Source organism: Halichoerus grypus, chromosome 5, assembly GCF_964656455.1.
Source record: "Halichoerus grypus chromosome 5, mHalGry1.hap1.1, whole genome shotgun sequence".
Taxonomy (NCBI): Eukaryota; Metazoa; Chordata; class Mammalia; order Carnivora; family Phocidae; genus Halichoerus; species Halichoerus grypus.
Window position 1 is genome coordinate 179,081,252 of NC_135716.1, and position 12,975 is coordinate 179,094,226.

At 52.8% G+C, this 12,975-nt stretch overlaps 1 long non-coding RNA gene across 1 annotated transcript; it reads right to left on the bottom strand.

Moving 5' to 3' along the window:
- Positions 1–6,452: 6,452 nt before the first annotated feature.
- LOC118518414 (uncharacterized) lies at positions 6,453–12,774 on the bottom strand. Its single transcript, XR_004908618.2, has 3 exons — positions 12,539–12,774; positions 9,548–9,666; positions 6,453–6,651 (listed from the first exon to the last, which is right to left on the bottom strand). It is a non-coding gene; the product is annotated as an uncharacterized LOC118518414 (long non-coding RNA).
- Positions 12,775–12,975: the final 201 nt, after the last annotated feature.

A 12,975-nucleotide genomic window follows, 5' to 3' on the forward strand; every position in this document is an offset into this window, starting at 1 on the left:
GGTTGTGCCTGGGGAGCCGGGCTGGTGGCATGTCCACTTACCCGCCTCCTCCTCTTCATCCTCCCTGTCCTCCTCCTCTCTCCCGGCCCTTCCACTGCTCCTCCTCCTCCCCCTTGTTTTCCTTCCTCTCTTCCCCCCACACCCCTAAACACCTCCAAACTCCTCACCTTCCCTCCTTTACGCTTATTCCTTTCCTTGATAACGACCACAGTCAACATTTGCTGAGCACTTACTGTGTGACAAGCCCCGTACCAAGCATTTTTCCTGCACCATCCTCTTCAATCTTCACGACAGGCCCTTGGAGAATAATCACGTCTCTTTTATAGATAAGGAAAGTATGGCTCAGAGAAGTCAGGATGTAAGGCCCACACTCTCCTGTCCCTTTGTGCTGCTGGGGACATAGCACCTCATCACACATGGGGCAAGAAGGCCGGAGGTGGTGTGATCCATTCTCTTCGGCCTTGGATGGATTGTTGGTAGATGTGGGGTTTTTTTGTCTTTTGATTTTCCTTTAAAGCTCTAAGCTGATTTCATCCCCCCACGCTGGATTGCTGTGTTCTCTGCTCCTTCTAACCCTTCCCTTCCCACAATGTGTATGGGCAGTCCAGAGTCAGCTGTTCATCATGCTCGCTAAGTCAGGAAATGCAACCAGACCACCACACCCCCGTGGGACCAGGTGTTAGTGGGCCAAGTGCAGAGGACTCCCCTCGTCCCCTGGGGATTTTGTGATCATGGTCATTTCAAAGCTTTTTTTTTTTTTTCTTGAGGGGGAGGGCTGAAGGGAGAAGGAGCTAGAGAATCCCAAGCAGGCTCCATGCCCAGCGTGTGAGCCTGATGTGGGGCTCAATCTCACGACCTCAAGACCATGACCTGAGCCAAAATCAAGAGCCAGATGCTTCACTGACTGAGCCACCCAGGCGACCCATGATCATGGTTATTTCAATCCATGGATAGCTAAGGCCTGCAGCGCAGTTGGCTAGGAGCATGGAGTCTGGGGTCAAAGTCTTGAGTCCATTTATAGCTATGCCACTGGCCAGGTGATGGTGGTCAACCTGCTTGAATTCTCTGAGTCTCAGCGTTCTTGTCTATAAAACAGAGACAATACTCACCTCGAGGAGTGGTCGTGAAGATCAGTAGGATAGTGTATACAGTGTCTGGTACACAGTCCACAGGCCATGGCCTTCTCCATCTCATTTTGGGTCAAGAGAATTAGAGAAACATACTCCCTCTAGCCCAGGGCGGTCCCCCTGGTACTCATTCCCCAGAAATTGCTCTTCCAAATATTTTTTGGTAGGATTTAGATAGCACGGTCATAGCCAGCATTTTTGTATGTGTCCCGTGTGTGATAGGCGAATTGGTCATGTCATCTTATATAGAACATGTGAGTTCCGAGCGTAAGTCCTAGAGCCAGACAACCTACGTTCAAATCCCGGCTCTGCCACTTACTGGCTATGTGACTTTGGGGAAGTCACCTAACCTTTCTGTGCTTGGCTGTCCTCATCTGTCAAAGGAGCTTATAGCAGCACCTACTTCCTAAAGGTGCAATGAGGAGTTGGGGGTGCATGGAAAGTTACCAAGATCAGTGCCGAGCCTTGATAAGTGGTTGGTATAAATGTCACACACTATTATTTAATCTCTACACCAATCTCAGAAAGTGGATATTATCATCCTTGTTTTACAAAAGAAGTAACCGGTAGAGGTTAAGTCACTGGTCCAAGGTCATATAGCTAGTAAGTGGCAGAGGCGGGATTTGAACCCAGTTCTGACTGATTCCCAGGCTTCCGCATTTCGCACTGCAGTCACATGTCTAGGAGGGAAGAGGAGAATGGGGCTTCGAGGCTCAGTCAGCTCCTCCAATGCCATGACCCAGATGAACTCACTTGCCACCCTCTTGATGTTCCCATTCAGTCATTCATTTCAAAGAGACTCCCGTTTAACTATTTACTCCTATTCCCAAACCTGCTCACTCTGCAGGCCTCCCAAGCCACGGGAGCCTGCAGTGGCCCTGAATCCAGCCTTGTTCTCCCCCAGGGCTGGCATGAGCTGTGGGAAGCCAGGAGAGCTCCCAGGCATCCAGGAAGCCCCTAGGACTCCTTCTGTTCCCTGCTGAAGGGTCTGCTGATCCAAGTGCTCCATGGCTCCACCCTCCCCACCGCCCGCAGGACACAGCCCTGAGGGAATATGGCACCCAAGGCCCTTTCCTCCTCAATGGCCTCTCTCCAGCCCTGTTACTGCAGCCCCTCCCCACCCCCAGGAGCCTCAGCTCCACTCCCACCCCAAGAGCCCGTGATGGCTCAGATATGCCTCACAGCCTTTCTCACGTCACTCCATCTGTCTGAAAGGCTCTTTCTCTTCTTCTCTACCAGCTGAAATATTACTCATCTAAAGGCCCAACTCATCCCTTCCATGCTGGAGCTACCCCCCAACCCTACACCCACTCTTCCCTCAAAGTCTTTAGCTCTTTCTCGTCTTTGCTCCTGGAACAATTTCACACATCTATTTCTGCATTTGTCACAGTCTGACTTGTTTTCTATATAGAGTCTGTTGCGCGAGGGCACACGAGGTGTGAAGGTGCATGAGGACTCTGCGGAGGGGGCCACTTCCCAGGCAAGGGCTGAGGGCATGAAGGGCAGATCTTAAGCAGCAACAGAGCCTGGAGTTCCAGGACCATCTGCTCCAGGACCTGGCTACCGAGGCCAGAAGCTAGAGACAGGCGTTACTCCCCATGATCACATGGCACTTCGTTGGGAAACTATAGAACCTGGGCCTCCAAATCCTGACCCTGTGGGGTCCCCCAAAGTCCCCGTTGTACAGCTGGGCTGATGCACACTCTCTCTGCCACCCAGAGCCTCCAATGATCCTTGCTACTTTTATTAGTCAGCAATTGCCATAATAATGCTGCGTAACAAACCACTTCAAAGTCTCAGGAGCATTTAACATTAATACGTGTATTTTGCTCACAGGTCTAGAACCTGACTGGAGAACTCTGCTTCAGGCTGTGGTCCAGCTCATGTATGCTCCATGTGTCCTATAAGGGGCTGCATCTACCCTGATTAGGTTCCTTTTGTGGCTGTGGCAGAAATTCAAGAATGCAAGCACAACTGCCTAAACACATCTCAAGGCTCATCTCTCATTGTATTTGCTGCCATCCCAATGACAAGAGCAAGTCCCCTGGCCAAGCCCAAAGTCAACTGGTGATGAAGGAGACTCAGCTCACGATGTAGCCATAGCAAGACTATAAATGTAAAATACCAGTCTGGGAGGCTGGAAAATTAAGACCAATAATTCAGTTTATGCCTCTACCTTCCCTCCTACAGATTCAAATTGATTGCTGACTGCCCCGCAAGCCACTAGACAAGTCTCTTCAGCCTCCTTCCCTGCAGTTACTACCCACAGAGCTTTCAGCGGATGCTCCACCTTCCCCATCTGAAACTTAGCCATGCTGATTGCAAAACAACGGTGGAAAAGAAATGTAAAGAGAATACTCAGGCTCCGAGGGTTAAAGGTAAAGGGAGAGGAAGGAGGCACATCGTTTGTTTAACTTTGGAAGGTGGACAGTGAGGGAGATCTATCCTCACCCCCATCTTCCAGCACTACCCTTGTCCCAAATCTGAAAGGTGAGCTTTAGGGATCCCTCAAAGCTTTGAGTCAAGTTCTCATAGGACCACTCATCTACACGGCTTCGGAACCTCGGTGTGGGGACACTTTTTAGCAATTTTTATCTATTTTCATCAGCTCACCATTTTTTTTTTTTTTTGATAGCAGCCCACCAATTTCCAATGGAGAACCATCATTTCCCCTTTAGACCATGTGATTTGGTGGGAGGCATGCACATGTGACCCTGGCCTAAGCCAATCAGAGCATCCCATTGTCTCCTTGGCTACAGTGATTGATTCAGGAATAGACCCCTGGCAAATCCAGGCCAATGAGAATTCAGTCCTGGACTTTTGTCAAATTTCTGGGCATGACATGAGGAGTGAGAGGGAAGCCAGGAAGAGACTCTATTTTTCCTGCAGGACCGAATCTGAGAGGCTATAGATTCTGTATTACTAATAGCCATCATGGCACCACACTGATTCCAAGAATAAAGTGTGCCAACCTCACCATGAACTGAGGGACAAAGGGAGATTTGACTTAAGCTCCTGGATCAAGCTATGCCTGAAGTCCTACCTTGAGACTTTTCAGCTATTAGATCAGGGAGAAAAGGTTTTCTGTCACTTATAACTGAGAGTCCTGATTAAATAATTATGGACTCCTATAATCATGGAATTTGGGGCAGCTAACACCAAGGATGCTTAGGATAATAAATTTGTTGGGGCGCCTGGGTGGTACAGTTGGTTGGGCATCTGACTCTTGGTTTTGGCTCAGGTCGTGGTGTCAGTGTCATAGGATCGAGCCCCGTGTCAGGCTCCATGCTCAGCGTGGGGTCTGCTTGGGGTTCTCTCTCACTCTCCCTTTGTCCCTCCTGCTTGCGCTCTCTCTCGCTCTCTTTCTCTAAAATAAATAAATAAATATTTGAAAAAAATAATAACAAATTTGTTATATCTCAGAGTTTAAGTCCTTAGAGACTAAGCCTGACTGAAAGGAATATGGAGAGGACTTCAAAGCTATGGGTGTGGAGCAGGGGAGGGCCCAAGTTGCCTTTATGCACCCCCGCTGGTGCCAGTGCATTTGTCCCATACCAGGAGCTCCTGCAGTTCCAAGCACCAGACTGTGGATTGGCCTGGGAGAGCCATGTGCAATGAGATGCACAATCCCAGCTTCCTTGTCTTAGCAACAGCCCTTTAGGATTGTGTTTCTATATGGCACCCTCTTATCCTTTCATCCAGGGAGGAGGTGGGGTCTGAGCTGGCCTGGAACAGTGCAAGCTGTGCTGCTGGGAGGGAGAGGTGGATGGTGAGGACACCCCTTAGAAAAGCTGCATATGGGGGCAACTGGGTGGCTCAGATGGTTAAGCGTCTGCCTTCGGCTCGGGTCGTGATCCCGGGGTCCTGGGATCGAGCCCCACATTGGGCTCCTGGTTCAGCGAGGAGCCTGCTTCTCCCTCTCCCTCTGCCTCTCTCCCTGCTCATGCTTTCTCTCTCTCTCTCTGTATCTCTGTGTCTCAAATGAATAAATAAAATCTTTAAAAAAAAGAAAAAGAAAAAGAAAAAAAGAAAAGCTGCATTTGGCCAGCAGAGGAGGCTGCCCCAGACCGGACTGCTCTGAGGCAGGCGCCTGGCCCAGTGTGCCAACCTCCATCTTGGCATCAGTGCCCACTCTTGCTGGCTGACCTTTCTGAGCAGATATTTCAGGAAAGGGAATGGAAGCTCACACCTTGTGCTGGCTTCCCCACCTGCTGAGACGATCTTCAAAGGTGCCAATGGCTGAACTGGCTGCTGGACCACTTCTCTCTGCCAGGACCCAGGCTGCCATTGGCTGTGTTCCTCTCCAGCCCACAGGGCCTCCCACCTGGCCACAGCTCCTGGATCCAGCTTCACTTCTGGCCTGGCCACTCTTCCTCAGAAGGTAAGTGGCTCTTTTGCCCTGCATGGAGGTTCCTGAGTATAATAATTTGGGTTCCAGTTCCGCTTTCTCCAGGGGCTTGCTACTTGTATAAATTGGCATCAGTTTGTCCACTTGAAAAACGGAGGCTTCCCTAATAGTGATAAGCCTCACTACACTTTTATGAAATGGGCCTTCACACTCCCATTCTACAGGCTAAGAAGCCAAGGCTCTGAGGGTCCCTGATGCTATTCATTCAGCAGTCTCATTGAGCACAGTCTACTTGCCAGGCACTGTACTAAGGTCTCAGGACATTAAGGTGACTAAAACAAGGTCCCGACCCACAAGCTGCTCAGTTGGGGTGGGTGATACACTTGCCGAAGGGCATAGAGCAAATTGTCATCTCCTCTACACACAGTAGGTACTCAATCAATGCATGAATTGGCTGAAATGCCTTATGGGCAACTGACAAGGAGCAATCATGGTCAAAAAAGACAGCAGGATGCAAAGGATGCATCAGGAGAAAGGGAGATGTCAATTTTCAGCCTGGACGCTAGGTTTGCAAACAAAAAATCTATCATATCTGACGCTGTTTGCTAAAGACTAGAACAGAGATGAAGGAAATGAGCAGCGGCGGATGGTGTGCTTGGCTCCTGCCTGACAAAGCAGCTGGGGGCCTGCAGGGCTCTGGAATGGTCCCCAAATCCCCCCAGTCAGGGCTGCAGAGAGGATGGAAACAATGCAACCAGGATGGCCTGCTGGTAACACTGGTAACGGGGAGGGAGGGTTTGCAAATACGAGGATGAACCCTTAGAAGGGACCAGCCTCAGAGATGATAGCAGCAGGCTCTCTTTCTCTGGACCTTGCTTCTCAAAGCATGGTCCATGGACCAGGAGCATTGGCAATACCTGGGCACCTGTTTAAAATGCAGATGCATTTATTGCATTATGCAAATACAGTATCTGGGCATTTGTTAAAAATGCAGACTCTCAGTCCCATTTCGCACCTACTAAATGTGAGTTTGCAATGTCAACAAGGTTCTCCACTGTTTCCCAAGGCTGGCCGCATATTAGAATCATCCAGGGAGGTTTGGAAAACCCTGGCGCCTGGATCTATTCCAGAGATTTTGATTTAATTGGTCTGGGCTGTGGTCTGGGCAGCAGGACTCTGTTGAGATATAATTGACATGTAACATTGTATAAGTTTAAGGTGTAGGTGTGATGACTTGATACCCTTATATCTTGCAAAACAGTAACATTAGCTAACACCTCCATCACATCACATAACTATCATCCTTTTCCAGCAGGACTTTTTAGGCCAAGTGATGATCCTAATGGGCAGCCGAGGCTGGGGACCACTGCTTTAACTTTACAGAGTACATCCTGAAACTTGACCTCATGGGCCTTCACTACAACCCTGGTAGCTCAGGAGGGCCTGGTTGTTTCCATCTTTCAGAAATGGCATTATCCTCATTTTTCAGCCTAGCAGGTTAGTATAGAAGAGTGGTTCTCAAAGTCAAGGCCCCAGAACCAGCAGCATCGCCCTGGAACTTATTAGGAATGCAAACATCTGAATCAGAAACTCTGGTGATGGGGCCCAGAATCTATGTTTTAGCAACCTTTCCGGTAATTCTGGGGCAGGCTCAGGGTTGAGAGAGGAGCTCTGGCATCTGTCCCTGGCTCTGTGTGTCCTTGGGTGGGGGACTCTCCCTCTTTGGGCTTCAGTTTCTATGTGTGTAAATGAGAGAGGGGTGGAGCAGATTGGGGTTGTCACCCTCCTTAGAGTCCCCTAGCACACTGCCCATCTGCCTCAGCATTGCTCCCCACTGTGCCCGGACTGACCCCGGACTTCTCTCAGCACTCCCCCCACCCCCACAGGCAGTGTGGCCCCCCCCCAGGTGGCCGGGGTTGGCACTGAAATTTAAGTCTCTTTACCATCCCAGGTGCCGGCTGATCTCTGAAGCCCCTCCAAGGTGTTAGTGGCAGGGGCGGGCCCCAGACCCTGGAACCCAGCGCTTTTTCTCTCCTCCTCCTCAGGCTCTGAGAAATAGAGAAGCTGGTGCATCCACATGGGCCAGAAAGATGTGTCAAGGGGGCAGGTGACCTGTCCCCACCTTCATGCCCTTCCACACCCCGACACTTTGTACAGCTCACTCCCACTCCCTGATGTACTCCTCTGGACTAATCCTAATGCACCACTGAGGCCAAACTCAAATGTCACCTTCTCCGTGAAGTCCCCTGTGCCTCCAGGCAGGGACAGCTGAATTTGCCCAGAGAAGGGAGCGTGTCCTGCCTGCATTACACATCTCCATTATAGTCTGCCTCCTCTGGGGGACTGTGGCTCCTGGAGATGAGGGACCCATCAGGATCCCTAACGCTAAGCCCTGGGCTTGGTAGGGATAAATGCTCGAGACACATGTGATTGAATGAGGTGCCCAGATTCCCAGTGTCAGGGGCAAGATGTCCTCAGGGGCCCCAGCACACTCCCACTAAGGGCACTTTCTGCACCTCACTCTACCAGCACGTTGGCCAACTTCCCACTTGCCAGTCCCCCGGCACTCAGAGTCCGCTGCTGCCCTGCGGTGGGGCTGAGAGGTGCAGAGCCCGCGAGCTGCCAGGCTGTCCTGCACAACCGGTCTGGCCTGATTCCCTCCTGGCGAAGTGGGAGGGAGGAAGAGCGGGAGGTGGACAGGCAGCAGGGTCATAGCCCCGGTCTCCAGCGAGGAGCCAATGGGCAGGTTAGTGGGGCAGCGACTGCAGTCGGATTATTGACGCCAGAGAGGCGGGGAAGGCAGCGCTGGGGCTGTAAGCACGCTCACACATCCAGCCAAGTTCCAAGGACCTGGAGAAGCTGCCCTCTCTCAGCTTGCCTGCATGCTCCCATTTGCTGTGCTCAGCCCTGCTCGGAAGGAGGAGGCCCATTCAGTCCACATTTACGAGCACCTACTGTGCATTCAGCCATGGGTGAGACACAGTGGGGCAGCAAGGAGAAGGCAACAGTCCCTGCTCTTAAAGGGGGATGAGAAGGGGAAAGATCCTGGCATGTGATGAACACAGCTGTATGCCGTGTCTTGTGTGAGGACGACGTGCATTGAGCACCTTACCAGTCTTCGAGGGAGAGGAGTGTGTACAGAACACCTACTATGTGCCAACCTCGAGAGGGGAATATGTACTCAGCCCGTACTGTGTGCCAAGTCCCATGAGAGGGGAAGCACCTTCTCCCTAAGCCCGGGGCCCTGAGAGAGGGGAACGTGGATTGAGCACCTCCCATGCGCCAAGCTCTGTGTGCGAGCCTCGTACACAATGAAACCTTACGCCAGTTCAGGAAGTAGGTCTCCCTCCCCTACAGGAATCCAACTTCTCCTCCTCCAAGGCCCAGCTCAAAGGCCACCTCCTACGGGAAGCCTTTCCCGATCTGTTGGGTAGAACTCTCGGCTCTTTTCTCTTCTGTCCTTCAGCAGCACATCAAGGCCATCCTCATTTCGTCTGCCTGGGATGATGGACAGCCAGACAGCCATGTGTGCAGCCCTCCCTGTGGGCCAGAAATGATGCCGAGCACCGCCAGGCTCCCTCTCAGTCCTCGCCACCCAGCTGCTGGGTAAGTACTACTGCTACCCATTTTACAGCCAAGGAAACTGAGCTCCAAGGAGGCTAAAGGACCTGCCCGAAGCCACACAGCCAGCAAGTGTCAGAGCCAAAGCTTGACCATAAGCCTGGGCATTTCCACAGCCATTGGGTGAACTCCCTGGGCAAAGGCGAGGGCTGTGTTCCCCCCCGCATCTCCCCTCCCGGGTCCTGGCTCCCTGGGCGTGGCTGCCCCCAGAGGACATCCACTGGCCATTTTCACAGCAGTAAACAGATGTGTTGGTCCTGACTTGGCTGCCCCGCACCCCACTCCCTGCTAGCACCTGCCTTGGCAGGCAGAAACCCCCTCCTCGGGGGCTCACCAGGACGGGACATAGTATTCCCAAACTGGGACACGTGCTGACATTTCCGGGGAGAAAAAACCAATCTGGAGAATCGGGGCTTTCACTTCCCCCTGGAAATTGGCGTGCTGCGCTTACCCATGATGCTCTCCCTCCACTTCACAGAATAATTGCTGAACAGATTGCACTGGAAGGAGAATTCCTGGATTATGGAGTCATGATTCTCAATGGCTGTTTATCTGTGTTTTGCTTCATTTCTTAAAAGAAAAATGGTAGAATTTAAGTATGTGAGTTGAATGCCGGGGAAGCTGAGGCCCCGTCCATCTCCCCACAGAGGATGGAGTGGAGCACCGTGGGGGAGAGGCAGGGAGGCGTGATGATCGCCACCAGCTGCCTGCTCTGCTCCCTCCTTGTCTGTCAAAGCTGTACACACGAGGAAATGAGGGCCCAGAGAGCTGAAGTGATTGGGCCAGGGTCACACAGCGCTGGCACGGAGGCACCGGTCGGTCTGACCCCAAAGCCAAGCTTTCCTGCTTCCCGTGGTGAGTTGGTGCACTTATCAGCTGCTTCTCTCAGAGACTCGCTGGACGGCTGGTCTGCCGTGACAGAGGATACAGAAGCCCCACTGGTTCAGCCCCAGGCCGGGAGATGCCAGGCTCTGCCTGCTGTGGGCTCTGTCAGATCTGGGAGGGGAGATGCGGGGGGAACCACAGCCCTCGCCCGCACCCAGGGAGTTCACTGTCTCGGGCAGAAGATGAAGGGCCCCTGCACAGTAAGGTGCAAGAACAGTGCCACATCCTCAGTCCAAGGACACATCTGAGGGCCCTGGCTTCCACAGCACTGGTGGTCTGGGCCTCTCCTTGGACCCTGAAGTACGTGATCCTCTCCCTGAGGCTCAGCTGCATGGCCCTTCAAGGCAGGGGTAGGATCCTCATTCAGACTGCTGGATTCGAATCTCCACCTCTGTAATTTATCAATCATTAGACCTTGGACAAGTTGCTTAACCATTCTGAGCTCAGTTTGTTCATCTGTAAAATGGGCATAATAATAGACCTCCCTTGTAGGATTATTGTGAGGATGAAAGGAGTTAATTCAAGTCAAGGGCTTAGGACAGTGAGTGGCATTAGGACCTAGTAAGTGCTCAGTAAATACAGGTTGATAGTATTCTTCATTCAATAATTTATTTACTCGGCACCTGTGCCCTGGGGATGCAGAGTTGAGACACAGACCCTGCCCACTCGAAGCCTACAAGCGAAGAGGCTGAGGAGAGGCAAATGGATAAAGGACCCCCTCTGCCCCCCACCGTGGGCTGTGAGTTGCAGTGCAGGTAAGCACGGGGCACTAAGGGAGCCCAAAGGCAGAGGGTCAGTGAAGGCTCCCGGGAGAGGTTATAGCTAAGGTTAATCTTGATGGATGAAGAGTTATTCACCACGGAGTCCATCAAGACTGACAATCACGGGGGACAGATAGACAATTAGACACAAGTCAGGCAGAAGGAATAGCGCACACAGAGGCTCAGAGGAAAGAGAAAGCATGGCACATCTAGGGAATTGCAGGTAGCCCAGGATGGCCAGATATCAGGTGTATGTGACAGGCAGTGATGAGAGATGAGTAAGAGAGGGAAGGACCAGATGCCCGGGAGCCTTGGGAGCTCTTATGGCTTGAACTGTATCCCCCCAAAAGTTGTGTTGAGGTCCTAACCCCCAGGACCTGTGAATGTGGCTTTATTTGGAAATGGAATCATCGCAGGTGTAATTAGTTCAGATGAGGTCACACTGGAGTAGGGTGGGCCCTTCATCTAATATGACTGGTGTCTTTACGAGAAGAGGAGGGACGCACAGGGAGGAGAATGCCACGCGAAGACAGACACGTGAGGGAAGAAGGCCGTGTGAAGCCAGGGGCCGTCTGGCGTTAGGTCGTGGTGGAGCGCCACGGAGTACCCGCCACCAGCAGAAGCTGGAGGAGGCAGGGTAGGATCTTTCCCTCCAGCCTTCAGAGGGAGCATGGCCCTGCTGACACCCCAATATTGGAATTCTGGCTTCCAGAACTGTGAGAGCAGAAATTCCTAGCTTTTTAAGCCCCCGGCTTGTGATACTTTGTTACAGCAGCCCCAGGAACTAAGCCAGAAGCTGAGCCACTTCAGCTGTCAGGGTGGAGAGGGTTAATCCCAAAGCGCCTGGCCACGCTTACTCCTCTGAGTCCCCCGGGGTGCCTGGTACACAGGGGCACCTCCCAGAGACCTGGCATTCTGCTACCTCCTGGTGGCGCCCACATCACCTCTGCCTCCGCCCACAGTGCCGCTTCCTGTTGGACCCAGGCCACCTGCGCCCACCGCCAGCCCAATGGCCACGGCCACAGTGGCTCATCGCCGAGATATACAGCCGGCCTTGGGCGGGGTGACGGGGCCCAGCCGGGCTGGCATGAATCATGTTTATCGCAAACAGGAAACAAAGGGAAGAAGAGAACAAAGCCCTGGACGGGGGAGATGGGGGGGCAGGAGTGAGGCACCCAGCCGGGAGTGGGGGCCAGCCGAGAGGCGCTGCCCACCGAGAGACCCATTAATCTCCTGGTGTTTGCTTCAGGACCAGGAGCGAAGAACCCGGCGCTCTGCTGAGGTTTATCTGGGCGCCTCAGCTGTGAAGTGTGCTGCATGCCAGTTTCGTGGGTGCGTCAGAGATTTGCCAGGCTCGGGAAGGGCTGGGGGGTGGCGGGAGGCACCAAGAGCCCTGCTGGCCCATCCATTACCCCAGCAAAGGCCCGGCTTTCAGCGCTGTCCATGGGTGAAATTGCATTACATTCTGCCTGGTAATGAGGTGCCGTGGGCCCGGGCGCGGGGCCAGGACCTGCTCTGGCCACCAGCTCTGGCCCCAGTCACCCCCAGCCCAGACTGGCCTGGCACGGGAGGAGGGTGGGCGCCGGCACCAGGAGGGGGAGGAGGGGAGGGTGGAGGCAGAGGGTGGCACCAAGCAGACCAAAGGTGGCCGGGGCTTACTGAGCACCACTGTGTACCCAGACCTGTGTTGAGAATTGTTGCGGTATCCTAACACTGTATTAGTTTCCTATGGCTTCTGTGACAGATTAACACAGACGGGGTGGGGTGCTTAGGACAACAGAAGTGTATTCTCTTACCATTCTAGAGGCTAGAAGTCCGAAATCAAGGTGTTGGCAAAAATGGTTCCTTCTGGAGGCTCTGAAGGAAGAGTCTGTGCCCTGCTTCTCCCCTAGCTGACTGGTGTCCTGGGGCTCCTCGATGCCTTATTTCAACCTCGGCCCCTGTGTTCACACGGCCAGATTTCCCTCTTCTTATGAGGACACCAATCACCAGATCAGCTGCACCCTCAGCCACTATGACTTCATTTTAGCCTGATGACATCTGCAAAGACCCTCTTTCCAAATAAGATCCCATTCGCAGGTCCCGGGGACTTAGGACTTCAACATACCTTTTGGGGGGCGGGGCACAACTCAACCCACAAGGAAGTTCACGTTTGCGGACAGCTTATTTGATTCCCCGCACTCTGCTAGGAGCTACGCATCAGCTGTCTGATTGGATCCTCACAACAGAAGTA